The 14140-nt window shown below is 37.9% G+C and overlaps 1 protein-coding gene across 6 annotated transcripts in view; it reads left to right on the top strand.

Annotated features, from left to right (window-relative positions):
* The window catches only part of LOC107076750 (microtubule-associated tumor suppressor candidate 2-like), a 206970-nt gene that overhangs the window by 33815 nt on the left and 159015 nt on the right, over positions 1-14140 (top strand). The window contains exon 3 of one of the 6 annotated variants that reach the window (XM_069190182.1): positions 10927-11012. The exons of the other annotated variants lie outside the window; for them this stretch is intronic. The gene's annotated coding sequence lies outside the window, so the exon portion shown is untranslated. The remainder of the gene's footprint in view (positions 1-10926; positions 11013-14140) is intronic. 6 annotated transcript variants of the gene reach the window in all.

Raw genomic sequence — 14140 nt, 5'->3', positions numbered from 1 at the left:
CAGCGAAGGAGTGTGACGTGTATTGTCACTTTAAGTTGTCAGTAAAGTTGTATTTAAACTCCTTAAATGTCACCAAAACCAGTGGTGACAGCAGTCATCGGTAGTGAAATCATTTTACAGACCAGTTTCATGTGTGGTGAGGGTTCTCATTTTTTATGTTCTTTCTTCCTCCACAGAGAGAGGGGGGCAATGCTGGCTAAAGGCCCCTAAAACTACCTGAACCCAGAAAGCCTGCCATCACAGCCTCACGTGCTACAGTGTAATTGCTGTATTTACAAGTTTACAGTAAACAAATATTGAATAAAGAATAAAAGCTGTGACGAGCTGCAAAATGTGTAGTCCAGTTCTGTATAAGGCAGAGTTAATAAGTTGGAAAAAGTCATGTGCTTTCCATTTGCAGAAAAAAGAAAATAAATGTATACTTAACAACTTAAATTTTGTCCAAAGTAAAAGCCAGAGCCTATTAGACTGGAAAATGTACAGTATACTGTACATTTTATGTAGTACTGTCATGTAGTCATAACAGAAGCTGTGGTTCAGTTCCCAATTTGTATTGGAAAATACGAATTATTATTATGCTATTACTGCATAATAAAAGTTTAAGTGACATCAGAGCCTGGGTACAATATAGAAACGCATTTCTTTATTTATTTTTTGACAGTATATATTTTGGATTCTGGTCGCAAGTGACCAAAAACAATGCAGTTTTTATTATTTTTATATTTTATATTTTTATAATTATTTATATTTTAATAATTATTTTATTATTTTTAACAGTCTTACAGTACATGGTGGTTTATTCAGTAGTTTAAAGGAACAAGTAATAGGTTTTTTCCATGCTGAACAGAGAAGAAAGAAAACACAACTTTTCAGTTATAGAGCCTTCATCGGGTGTGAAGAAGGAGATGAAGAAGAACACCCGAAGAAGGCTCCACAGCCAAAATGTTGTTTCCTTTCTTCTCTTTTCAGCATGGGAATAAACCTATCACTTGTTCCTTTGTAGCCTAGGCATGCTGACACAGCTACTCACCTGAACTATTCAATATTTTATGCTGGAAAAATATAATTTACACTTGGACAACATCTTGTACTCACACCTAGATGACAGCAAAGTTTTAAAGCTGTGTCCTAAGTATACAGTACTTACAAAATATGAATGTAATTCAGACCTCAGATTCTTTCCAAATGGTGAGGAATCATTTTTGATCAATGAAAGTTGATTGAGCCGGTAAATCTTTTGCATTCCCCAATGCAATTTCATTGCTCACAACATTGCTTCCAATTTTAAAAGAGAATTGAAGTTTCTAAGAAATGCACGTTTATCGCAGCACATGAAAAATCATACCAGTGCACATTAGATTGATTTGTGCTTAAACAACATAGTATTGCATTTAAACAAGATACTTTTTGTATTTATACTAAAAACCATTGCGTTAAAACGTGATATTTTTTTTGTGAACAATACTGTTATTGTTGTTCAATCATTGCAGCTGTAAGCACAAACCCTCAAAAGCTTAAGACTATTCTTACATCAAATACAATGAATTTGAATTTGGGATTACACATCAAAATACAGGAAAAGTGTCATTTGAAGGGAGAAGGAACTGTATTTCTGTGTTTGCACAGATATGAATGTAAAGAGATAGAGGAATGCCAAACAAAAAGAAAAACAATTCCAAGATGGCACACAACCCGTTATACATTGGTTTCTATTATTACCAACAATAACAGCAACATTAAGACAACAGTATGTACTGTAAAGAATATGTCTTACTGCCAAGTCATCATAAATGTATTTTAGGTGGGTAGCTGCGTCAGCATGCGTAGGCTGCAAAGGAACAAGTAATAGGTTTATTCCATGCTGAAAAAAAGAAGAAAGAGAACACAACGTTTCGGCCGTGGAGCCTTCTTCAGGTGTGTTCTTCATAAATGTATTTTGCTCATTGTTTTAAGAGTAGGCAAAATCTATTTACAGTACATTTTTCTGCACTTTCACATTAAGCATAACATACAATTGGAAAGCTGTGTCATTTCTACTTCTTATAGAAATGGCGAAAATGACTCTTAACCCAGGAATGCTCACCAACATGGTGTACTACTTCATGTATACAAAAGACAGTACCTGTGCTCCAGTAGATGAATTATTTTGCACAAAGGGGAGTGTGATGATGTTCTTCTGGTGTTAAAGTAAATGCTAGTTTGTATGGAACAATATTATTGCATCTATATTGCAAGATAGTAGAATAAAAAATAGCAGGCAATGTAGTTCAAGTACAGTAGGTAGCTGCATCAGCATGAGTAGGCTGCAAAGGAACAAGTATAAGCTTATTCCAAGCTGAAAAGAGAAGAAAAGAAACACAACGTTTCAGCTGTGGAGCATTCTGAGAAGGAGAGGGAAGTAAGCAGCTGATATACAGTAGGAGATTGTAAAGGAGCAGGGGGGGAGCAGACTGGGCACTTACTGTAGATGGTGTGAAGTCGAGTGGTGAAGACAGGTGTGAAGTTGAAACCTGTAAATGAATAGAGAAGATAAGAAGGAAACGAGTCTGTTGTTGAGAGAATGGGGAAGGTGTGACCCTAGTTTCAGCATAATTTTGGTTTTGGATGTATTTCTACAATAGGAGTGAGAACACAGATGTGGAAATCATTGTGATAATGGCTGTTACCGGTGAAATGAGAAACAGTTTTAGCGTGGAGAAATCTATGATCCTCACAGGCCTAACATGTTCTCTGAAGCGGTGTCCCAGTCTCCTTCCTTTTTCCCCAATGTTCAATAGATAGCTGGTCATTTTCTGCAACAGACGCAGTAAATAAGGTTGCTGGAAGTACAAGATGTCATCTGAGTGATCTGGAATTGTCTTGAGGGGCCTTGAATGAGTGTTATATTTGTAGGTGATTCAGCTCAGCTCAGCATAGCTCAGTTCTGTTGCAGGGGAAAGTGCCTGTTGTGGATGATTGCTGGGGCCGGTCAAGGGAGCTGTGAACTAGAAGACTACGCAGAATAGGTGGTCAGCAATATGAGATGATGGGGAGGTCAGAGAAAAGGGTACCGATGGAGGGATCACCCTGTAAGATGGGAAAATGGAATGCGGTTGTGAGGCCAAATGGTGCTGATTGAGTTGATGATCCTAGGGCTGTTTTTGGCTTGGGGGAGGGCCCTGTTAATAAAATGGGTGGGGTATCCTTTGTTGATGGAAAAAAGTGCATTTTGAGTGTGTTTGGAGTGAAATGAGCTGTACAGGAGATAGCTGTGTGAATCTGTGGGTTTGTAATAGACAGAAATGGAGAGTCATAGGTGGTTAATGAATAGGTTTATGTCTAGAAACGGAAGAGTAGTGGAAGATATAATAACTGTATTTTTGAGGGACACAGTAATTGGCCTGTAGAGGTCAGGGACAAAGTCGGTGTTGGAAGCAAAGAAGCATTCTTCTACCCAGCTGACAAAAATATTGGCATAGCTGGGTCCCATCCTGGTGCCCATGGCAACTCCACTAACCTGATTAAAAAGGTTATTAAATGAGAAAGCAATCAGTGTGAGGAGCAATTCCACGAGACGTACAAGTGTGTGTTGGGTGGAAGAAAAATCTGTTTATCTTTTTCCCTGGGTCTGTCTGCTTGTATGACAGAAAAGTAAGTAGAGCATCTTCAACTGGTTGAAAAGTGAACAACACTGGACTAACATCATAGTTGTCTCCCTGAGAGAAAAATAAAAGACTCACTTTCTTGATAAAAGGTCAGACAAGAAATTCATTTTGTTTGAAAAAGTCTTCAGTAAATTGTAAATGGCACCAGCATGTAACCCAATTTGATTAATCACAGTAAAGATTCTATTATGGATTTCTGTAGCCATGAGACAAACGTACACTTGGTTTTTGCCATGAAGAGACTTAGGATTTTCTCGTGAAGAAGCTTTGTTACAAGTAGTTTGGTAGCAGAATTGCTATATGGGTGTTCAAGCATAATTGTGTACTTAAGAAATCATTTTGTAATGTTTAATATTATCTGAAATACCGCAGAATAGTAAAGCAAAAAGCAAAATAGAACAAGACTCCTTGATATTGCAAGTGTGAGCCATTTTAGGTTTTATGAACTGCAGACTCATCTTCAATTTAAGACAAAAATAAATAATGTAGCCTACACTTTAATTAGAATGTAATTTGATCTTATCTGTTTTTCTATCTTCAAATAAAGTAATAAAGATGGAATAACCAGCAATAATCCTTATCCAATACTGAAACATCTATTCAGTTGGAACCTTTTACTTCTGAAGTGTCGGACATGAGTCCTGTAAACTCTGTTTGTGAATCTGTCTTGGTTTTATCTGAAGGACAGGATTGTACCATTTTTAAATGTTTATTGGAATGAGGTGCCTGTTAAAAAATAAAGCCTTGTTTTATTCCCCATTGTAAGACTGAATAGTAATTGGTGCAATTTGATTATAGCAGCTTCCATCACAGATTTTTTTTATTGTTTACTCTATAAACAGGTTTGATTTCAAAGGAGCTGCTACTTGCCGTTTACTTTATGTCACAAATGCTTCCTTCTCCTGTCTTGATGTGTAATTCAAAACTGCATCATCAAAGTCTTACTACAAAGTGCTTTCTTCCCTTTACCTCAGGGGTACACAGCAAAGCCAAGCACTTTTGAAATAATTTAAAATCGCACTAGTCTCACTCTTGGGGGCTGTTTGTGATGAGACAAGAGAAATTCCCTTTGGTTTTATTGGTGCTTCTCTACCTCTTTTTTTATATATAAGCACTGGGTAGAATCCGGACCAGCTTCTAATAATTTGGGGCTGTTATAAATGCTTTACAAATGTCCAACTTTTCAGTACTTCGTCACATTGTTTCTAGAAGATTACAAATTGACACACCTGTATTTCCCCCTCCTGGGTCCGTTTGGCCAAGTAGTGGTAATTCTCTTGTTCTTGTCTATTTAAGCAGATACAGCTTTTTGTGTTTGGGAGGATGAGACATTTGACACTTTTTTAATTGTTGATTAGCTTCAAGAGCTGGGTGTGTCCGCAAGTTCGCATTTTAGAACAAATCTAAATTTGGCACTTCTGGCACTTTCATCTTTGGATTCAGATATTTAAAACCGTTTCCTGGAGAAAATTACGTCTGTCCCAGCAATCATTGGGAAATGGTAGAAATTGTGGCTAATGATGACTTTTTGTTTTCTGGTAGTTTATTTTCATTTTTCCCATTTAAAACTCACTATCAGTCACTATAGAGCTAGCAGGCCAGTGCTTGATTGCAGAGGGGAAATTGGAACACAGTGTACTGCTTTTGGTGGGGTTGGAAAGTCTACAACATTTTGTGGGCCACATTGTGTGCTCCTAGCTAACCAGCTAACCCAGATTTTAAAGGCTTCATTCATTTTACTTGGTGTGAAACTGCTTTTGTTGCATGACATGGAAGAACCATTAGTCTGAGATCCTGCCTACTACATTTGTTTATATTTTATATTTTTTTCCACTCATATTTCTGAGTTGAAACACTTAAAATGGTCAAATATAGCTTATGGGTAAGTTATTTAGTAAAGTATAGAATCCAAAAGAATGATTAATGGCAAATCATCTGTAAGAAGGAATGTAGAGGATAATTTATTCTTCCGCTCCTTACAAGGATTCAAAATTGTGTATGAAGATAGGACACAAATGTTGTCATAAAGCTATACTGTAGCTTCTTCAAAAGCTGGTATCCCAGAATGCTACTGCAGTATTTCAAGACCATATAAATACAGAGTTTAATTGAAATGGGAAATATGTTTTTCAAGGGAACTATCAGGTTATTAACATAGCAATTTAATAAGTGTCCAATTTAATAAAATACAGAGAACTGCAGAACGTGACTGCTATATGTTTGCAAAATGCTAAGTACAGTATGTATTCCTCAATGTACAGTCAATCTTTTTTGAGATTGCAAAGGATGATTTTACGGTACATACTATTTTTTGCTACGACATTAAAATATTCTAAACATTTACAATGGTTTACAACAGTAAAATAAATTACCATTTAGATGAGCACATTTATTGGGTTTTTCAATGTCTGCATCTGAGAGATTTCTGAAGGACCCCTTTTCTGCAATTTGCCACTGCAGAAGAACAAACAATGGAAGCCAGTAATGAGCTGTGCCTGCTGGCAATATTGAGTGCTTTAAATCCCTATGTGACCCCTAAGTACACAGTTTCCTAATCTGGATCATAAAAATCCCTCTTCCTTCAAACTGTTTTCATGTTGGATGTAGAAGATGCTTCTTCCTAGCCTTCAGTATTGAGAAGAAGGTACTATACTGTAGATGTGGCTTCTATACATTTTGTATAATAGGTGCTACCATTTTTGATACCTGTCTTTTTTTCAGTGATCGCACTTAAGCAATAGCTTCTGCATTAGATTTGACAGTTTAATTATATCTATTTCCAATGCAACCTTAAAAGATCATCATGAAATCCATTAACATTTATATTGGTCTTGGTATCACAAAAGTTTTATGTGCTATGCTCCTTTTCTTTTTGTGGAAAGAATGGAAAGAAATGATCATTTTAATGAACAGTTTTTTTAACAAAATTTAAGTAGTAGATAATTGATTTATTTCTCAGTAGTTCTTTTTCTGTTTTCAAATGTTGTCATGTTTTTCTCAGTGGTCCTTACAGTGTATCAGTATACAACGGTACTGTATATCCAGCTTTATCTATTATAAAATATTTAGAATACTGGCTTGTGCCCTGTTTTGGTACATATTTTACTGAAGTTAAAACAAAACAGTGTCCATACTGGAGCCACAGTGGGTCTAATATCATCCTGCTTTTTGTAACACCTTCTGGTCGGGACACTGGTGAATTCTAGTGATTGCTTCCTCAGCAGTGTAAGTGCCCACTTACTGTACAGTATACTCTACAGCTGAGTGCACTGCAGCAAATGGGGCAAGGCTGAGTCTAAAGGCTTACCTACTATGCTACACTATGCTAGTTCACGCTGCAAAAAATGAACTATTTTTTTAGAAAAAACTATATTTAATAAAAATATGAAGAAATACTTGCCAATTTCCTTTTTGCCTTAAGCATAAGAAGTGCCAGGAGCACAAGATTTTAATTGGTTTCTGCCTCTACTTCCTGGGAGGTGAACCCCTTTTTACATGACAATGCCCACAGTCGCAGAAACTCATGTATGACGGCTGTAATGCTCTACAGTACCTTAATTACTGTTGTGGGAGTAAGTTGTCCTTAGAAATGCTGAAGATTCATTTACATTTTTTTTAACCTGAAATTAATTAATAATGTTTGACAAGACAGAGTGTATCACTTAGATTAAAGTGATTGCCAGATATATTTTTGACTTGTCCAAATGAGAGTAACTGTTTCAGTTTAAAATTATGTTCGGCACTAGTCCAAAAACCCATACTTGAATATACAACTTGGGACACTGGGGAACCATGGCCACTTTTACATTAGTGGATTCTCAGGAAATGGACACACAAACTACAAAGAGGTATGAAACAGTGCTTGTTTGCCACCAACAATGCCACTTTAACTCCCTCATTACACTTCAGTTGACTTACTGCCCAAATACTGTAGGTCAGTTGATGATGCCACATCTTTAGCGATACATACAGTACTGCCCTGGAACATTGGGATGACAGTTTGGGCACCTATGTAAGGATATTTGTTTATAGATTAGTGCTTGGCCTTTAACACAATTGTTCCTGCCGAACTTGTCCCAAAACTCAGGGATCCTAGCTTTCGCAACTCTACCTGTACCTGGATACTGGATATCCTGAAAGGCAAACCTCTTCTCTATAGTGATCCTAAACACTGGAGCTCCCCAAGGCTGCTTTCTCAGTCCTTTCTCAGTCCTAGGCTGTACTCATTGTTCACGTACAACTGCTGCCACTTACAGTAGCAACCACATTATTATGTTTGCAGTTGACACCGATTATCAGGGTGATCAGTGACAACGATGAGTCCGCATACAGGAGTGAGGCTTGACAATAGATGGTGCCTTGACAATAATCTGGCCCTGAATATCAACAAGTCAAAAGAACTCATTCTGGACTAAAGGAGACCCAGAGGGAGTCACACCCCAATCAGCATTGATGGCACAGAAGTGAAAACTGTCAGCCGTTTCAGGTTCCTTGGTCTGCAGATCTCCGCTGTCTTGGCTTGAACTCGCAACACTGTAGCCTTTCTGAAAAAGGCACAACAGCACCTGCACTTTCTGTAGTGCTTAAAGAAATGCAGTATGGGGAAGCAGCTACTCATGAACCTTTACCTCAGCACTATAGAAAGTATCCTAACTACTTGTATCAATGTGAGTTACAGCAATACCATCATACATGGCAAAGACGCACTACAAGGGATTGTAGCAATGGCTTAGAGGATTTTAGGATGTGATTTACAGTACCATCAATCGATGAGATTCACAACATCCACTAACACAATAAAGCCCAGTTCATCATACAGGATCCCAACCATCCCATCAAATTGTTCTTCCCTCTGTGCTCTGGTACCACTAGGGTTAAGAACAGCTTGTACCCTTATGCAGTATGGATCCTTAAAAGCTACTGTAACTGCAATGCCTCAGACTCAATGCACGTCTGTACTATGCACATTTTGCAGCGTCTATCGTGTTTCTTTTCAGTACTGCATATTTATTGTTCTGTTGTCATTTATTATGTTTGGAATGTGCTGTCTACATTGTATGGTGCTATCTGCTATACTGTGTATGCCCAAGAGATCAACCTGGATAAGAATTCCAATGTACTGTACATGTACATATGGCAATAAACTCTACTACTCTCCCTGTGTGTTGTGAAGTTCAAGGGTTCTTCTGTTTGATACAGTATGTTCAGTGGAAAAAAGCATTCTGTATACAGTATACAGTATGACTTGACGCTGTTGCATATTATATATAGTATCTAATAAGCAAGAAAAACACACTTCTGTACATTCTGAGTCAAAATGGAGTTTAGATGGGACAGTGTGAGAGGGACAACCAATCTTAACACTTGGTGAAGTAAAAAGTGCAACAGTATGGTGAAATCAGAATTGGAACCTTGTAGCTTCATCTTGCCAGATCTCAGAAGCCAAGAAATGCTGAACTAAGTACTGGGATGGGGACTTCAACGGAAAACAAGGTGGCTGCTTGTTGGTGGAACAGTCAGCAAAGTCTCGGAAACTTCTAAACCCTGAACATCAGTACAGTGCTTGGGGATGCTGTACTGTATGTGGGGTCGTCCTTCACGAAATGTTAAACACAGCAGTGTTCTAATTAAATTTCATTCTGGGTTTGTACAGTCTACCCTTCTTAAAGTTCTCCTGATCTCCACTGATTTTTTCTTACTTCTCGGCTGCTGTATGTCACTCAGATAGGTGCTGCACATCTGTAATGGACAATCTGGGTCCCCTTCTATATGTTAATGCTAAAATAATTTTCATATAAATAATAATAGGTCAATAATCACAAATAAATAATAGTATAAATTACTGTTATTATTAAACTCCTGATTTTCTGGTATTCATTTATTTGCATACTTCTCAGATCACACTTGCAGTAGCCCCTTGACTCATTCTGCTTATAGGTCCAGTAACTTTGTCCTCCTCGTATTAGTATGTTAATACTAATAATGAACAGAATCATGCTAAGAAGTAATCATAAAGATTGCTAAGATCGCACAAAATGTACATTTCTTTTTTGTGTGGAAGAAACATAGGTTTACCTGTGGCATATGAAGACATTTATGAAGCACGATAATTCTGAAACTGAATTCTGAATAAAGTATTCCCTTTTATTTATATGTAATGAAGAAATCAAGAGCTGCTATCAATTAAAAACCTGCCATTCCAATTTTTAGCCACACGTGCCAGCTCCTGATCTCCAGAGCCCAGATAAATGCCAAATCTGTGAAACTAAAGTTTCATTCCCTGGTTAAAGGAGATATTTTTGAGAGAAATCCAGGAGAGAAGTTCTCTAACTAGCTCATTCTACACAATGGGATTGTTAGAATAACTTTTTTTTTATCTTTACAAGCTACATCATAGAATATCACTGTGAATAACTGTAATTGAAATGCCATGATATACATTCATCTCCATACACTGAGAGATTATCCTTGGCAACCAATGTGAAGAATATGAAGAATTCAGAAGTTCTGCATCATAAAGTTACTTTCATTTCAGCTTTGCTGAATTCTGTGGTAAAAAGGATATGTTCTGAAAAAGCGACTTCTCTGTTATCTATTCAATAAAAAAAGATTTATTTATGCATTCAGCCTTTTGCATTGTACATGGAAGTTAATGCTGTTGGAGCCTTGAGACATTGCTAGAGATAATACTATAACAATTGTTGGCTAAACCAGAAAAATAAGAAATAAAATGTATTGATCTTTCAATCATTGTATAATTATTTTATGTTGCCATTCAAATGGATATCTAACTGATGTGCAATGCCTGCATTTTGTTTATAACTTAAACCACCTCCCTAGTGGATCATCAGTTAACTCATTACCTCTTCCAGTTCATTCTGTCTGAACTTGCTGCATTAATAATTCCTTATTATACTGACAAGGCAGGCTGCTTATTATTTTGTAATGGGAGATTGATGAAAATCAGATCAGTACTCTAACAGTAATATTAACGCAACAATGCTGTACTTAACAATACACAGTGAACAAATGAATTTTAGCTGAGGTTTAGTGGTGAGCAAGCTACATTTTAAAGATTTGTAGTTTCATTTAGGAAAATCGTTTTGTGAAGAATTGCGCTTTGAAAATGTGTAAAACATACAGTGGCGCCACTGAGAAATGTATATGTTTTAGAATATCATATCATTAGGCACTGCCAGCTGTAGTGCTCAATAAAGAATGTGCCAGAGCTCGAGGGTAGCTGTGAATCACTATGTCTGAAGTTCAGTTTCTTTGTCCTTAGTGCTGTTGAACTGTTGGATTGCACACCACATGGTTGAGCTGGAACACATCTCAAGAGTCTCATGAAGCATACAGTGAGGTCATCTGGTGAGTTACACTGAACATTTCATAGTGAAGTGTAAACATATAACACAGTCCTGTCATACCAGTGATAAACAGACTATAAATAGTCTTCTCCAGTTTGGTAACAGCCACAGGAATTTCAGCCCACACAGTGATTGAAAATTCAAAATACACCAGCAATTTGGGGATTTCATATGTCTATTTGCTTCAGTAAACAAAGGCACTTCTCATCTTAACATTAACAAACATGCTAATTTGAAGTATTATTGATTTCAATGGTTTCTGACCGTAAATGAAATATACTGTACAGTAAAATATAAGATATCCTTACCTTCGGGTATGGATTTATTTCAGAGTGCAGGAGCCTTCAAAAATCTCTTATTATCTCAGCACAGAACTCAGCTGAAAACAAATACTGTCTTTTTGCCAGGTCATCAGATATCATGTTTTAATTAATAAGATACTCTTCTCTGTTTTGTTGTTGGTTTTCAAGGCACTGCTCAAACCTACAGTATAGTAATGTTCACTCTCTCACATTTCTAACTCATGCTTAGAAATGATCTCATGTGCACCTTGTTGTAGTGTACCAGTTTGAAAGGCCGATGAGCTAGAAAATAATTTCTTTTCTATTTGATTTTCTTGCTTTTCATTCCTAATTAATTCATTTTTCTTTGAAAGTTAACTAGTTTATTAACCATGTCAAAGGCCAAGGTTTTCCTTGTTTCACCACAGAAGGACATTTTATAGAATCGGTACACCTGTGGCTCATTAAACCCCACAGAAGAACCACACGTGTTTCCAAAGGAGGGGTTATTTCCTGAAGACCCTCCCCCTCATGTTGCTGCAGTGCTGTATGGCACCTGTTCCTTTCTTTTTTTTACCCAGAAAGGGACTGGGCCTTTAATTTCTTACTGAACTCCCACCCCTCAGCTGAACCCCTTGGGGAAAGCCCAAGCCTACCATGGGGAAGCCCATGGGCAGTAGGAGTGGACAAAAGTACCAGGAGAGTAACTTTCCCCCTTCTGTGATAGAAAGTCCCCCACTTCTTCTAATGCTCGTCTCTTAGTATCTGTTCTTCATCTGAATACCCTATTGAAAGACCTTATGGAGATGCTGGGCCCTGCAAAGAGGAATTGTTTAAACTGAGAATAAAACAATCGCAAAGCTTCAGAAGTTCACTTCTGGGCAAGCCTTAGATTTATGAAGTCAAAAGCAACAGAGAAACAAATCTGGACCATTTTGCACACAAAACTATTAAATCGAAATTAGTTTTTAACACGTGTGTAGAACTCAAGTTGCAGTTTAATAGATATTTTCCCTAAACCCATACTTAGTTAATGCAAGGAAAAACCTCTAATTCTAGAAGCCTCCTGGTATGGAAGAAAATCAGTTTAGATCCAAATGTGTGGCATGGTGGCCCAGTGGTTAGCATTGCTGTCTCAAGACACTGGGGCCTTGGGTTCAACTCTGGGCCAGGAGTGCTAGCTATAGTATGTAGAGTTTGTATATCCTCCCCATGTTCATATGGGTTTCTTCCAGGTGTTCCAGATTCTTCCCACAGTCCAAAAACATACTGGAAGGTTAATTGGCTTCTGGGAAAACTGCCCCCAGTGTAAGTGTGTGCTTGGCTGTGTTTTTGTCTGTCTGCCGTGCAATGGACAGGACGCCATTCTGGGGTGTATCCTTCCTTGTTTGTGCCCATGGCTTTCAGTCAGAAAATGGATGGATGGGGACCCAAATGTGTTTTTTTTAACAAGATGATTTGTCTTTCTATTTTATTATAATAATAACAATTGCTTACACTTATATAGTGCTTTTCTGGACACTCCACTCAAAGCGCTTTACAGGTAATGGGGACTCCCCTCCACCACCACCAATGTGCAGCATCCACCTGGATGATGCGACGGCAGCCATAGTGCGCCAGAACGCTCACCACACATCAGCTATCAGTGGGGAGGAGAGCAGAGTAATGTAGCCAATTGATATATGTGGATTATTAGGAGGCCATGATTGGTAAGGGCCAACGGGACATTTGGCCAGGACGCCGGGGTTACACCCCTACTCTTTTCGAGAAACGCCCTAGGATTTTTAATGACCACAGAGAGTCAGGACCTCGGTTTTACGTCTCATCCGAAGGACGGCGCCTGTTTACAGTATAGTGTCCCCGTCACTATACTGGGGCATTAGGACCCACATGGACCGCAGGGTGAGTGCCCCCTGCTGGCCCCACTAACACCTCTTCCAGCAGCAACCTTATTGTTGTCTTTTACCTGTACTTTAATTTTCACTAAAAGTCATTGTATATTGGCTTCTGAGCATCCCTGCCTCTAAAAGCATTTTAGAATATAGATTAAATCCTGTATCCCAGAAATTCTTGTTTCAAGTGTGGAATGTGTAGAGTTACAGTATCTGTGACTCTTTTTCCCCATGGGGTGGTGCACATGAGTCAGTGCTAGGGAGGTCTGAGTCTGCCTGGCTGCCCTTAGTTCTCCACCCAAAACGAGGGACTGTGCCATGCTGGGAACCCATTTTAATGCTGTCAACGAGAGTTGTACAGTATCTGTTCTCCGTCTGAAGTTGAATCTTCTTTAGAGATTGTGGTGATTGGATGACAGAAAGTGGCAGATGGCACTGCTTTCCCTATTTGTTCATACAAGGATCTTAGTAGTGAGCCTTGATCATACAGTATAAAGTAAATTATAGAAGATTTATAACTTCTGACTGCAGGTGTGAGTGTATTTAAAAATGTGAATTCTGAACTTTTTGAAAAAAGCTTTTTATCTCTTTTACCTACAGATCATCCTAGAATGACTGCATTCCGTTGATGGTTCAGGAAGTTGTAATATTCTTATATTATGTTCTGAATTGTAAATGTACTTGAGACAAGCTGAACATCCTGCATTTTAACCGAGTTTAGGGTTGATGAGCATTTACTGTAAGAAATCCAGTTCAAGTGAACCAACTTTTTAAAGTTATTTTTCTTCCAATAACTTTTCTTAAATATGTACTGTGGCTTCGAACATGAAGAATGTTTTTTGCACTTTAGAAATGCAACATACCACTAGGTGAATCTTTACTGTGACAGTTGTATTATTTGTATGTTCCTTCTTTTTGCCGTTGGCTGGAACTGTGGTAAACATCAATTCATATTA

Source organism: Lepisosteus oculatus, chromosome 5, assembly GCF_040954835.1.
Source record: "Lepisosteus oculatus isolate fLepOcu1 chromosome 5, fLepOcu1.hap2, whole genome shotgun sequence".
In the NCBI taxonomy this organism is placed as follows: Eukaryota; Metazoa; Chordata; class Actinopteri; order Semionotiformes; family Lepisosteidae; genus Lepisosteus; species Lepisosteus oculatus.
The sequence above is the reverse complement of the archived record's forward strand: the minus strand, read 5'-3'. Positions and strand labels throughout refer to the sequence as shown.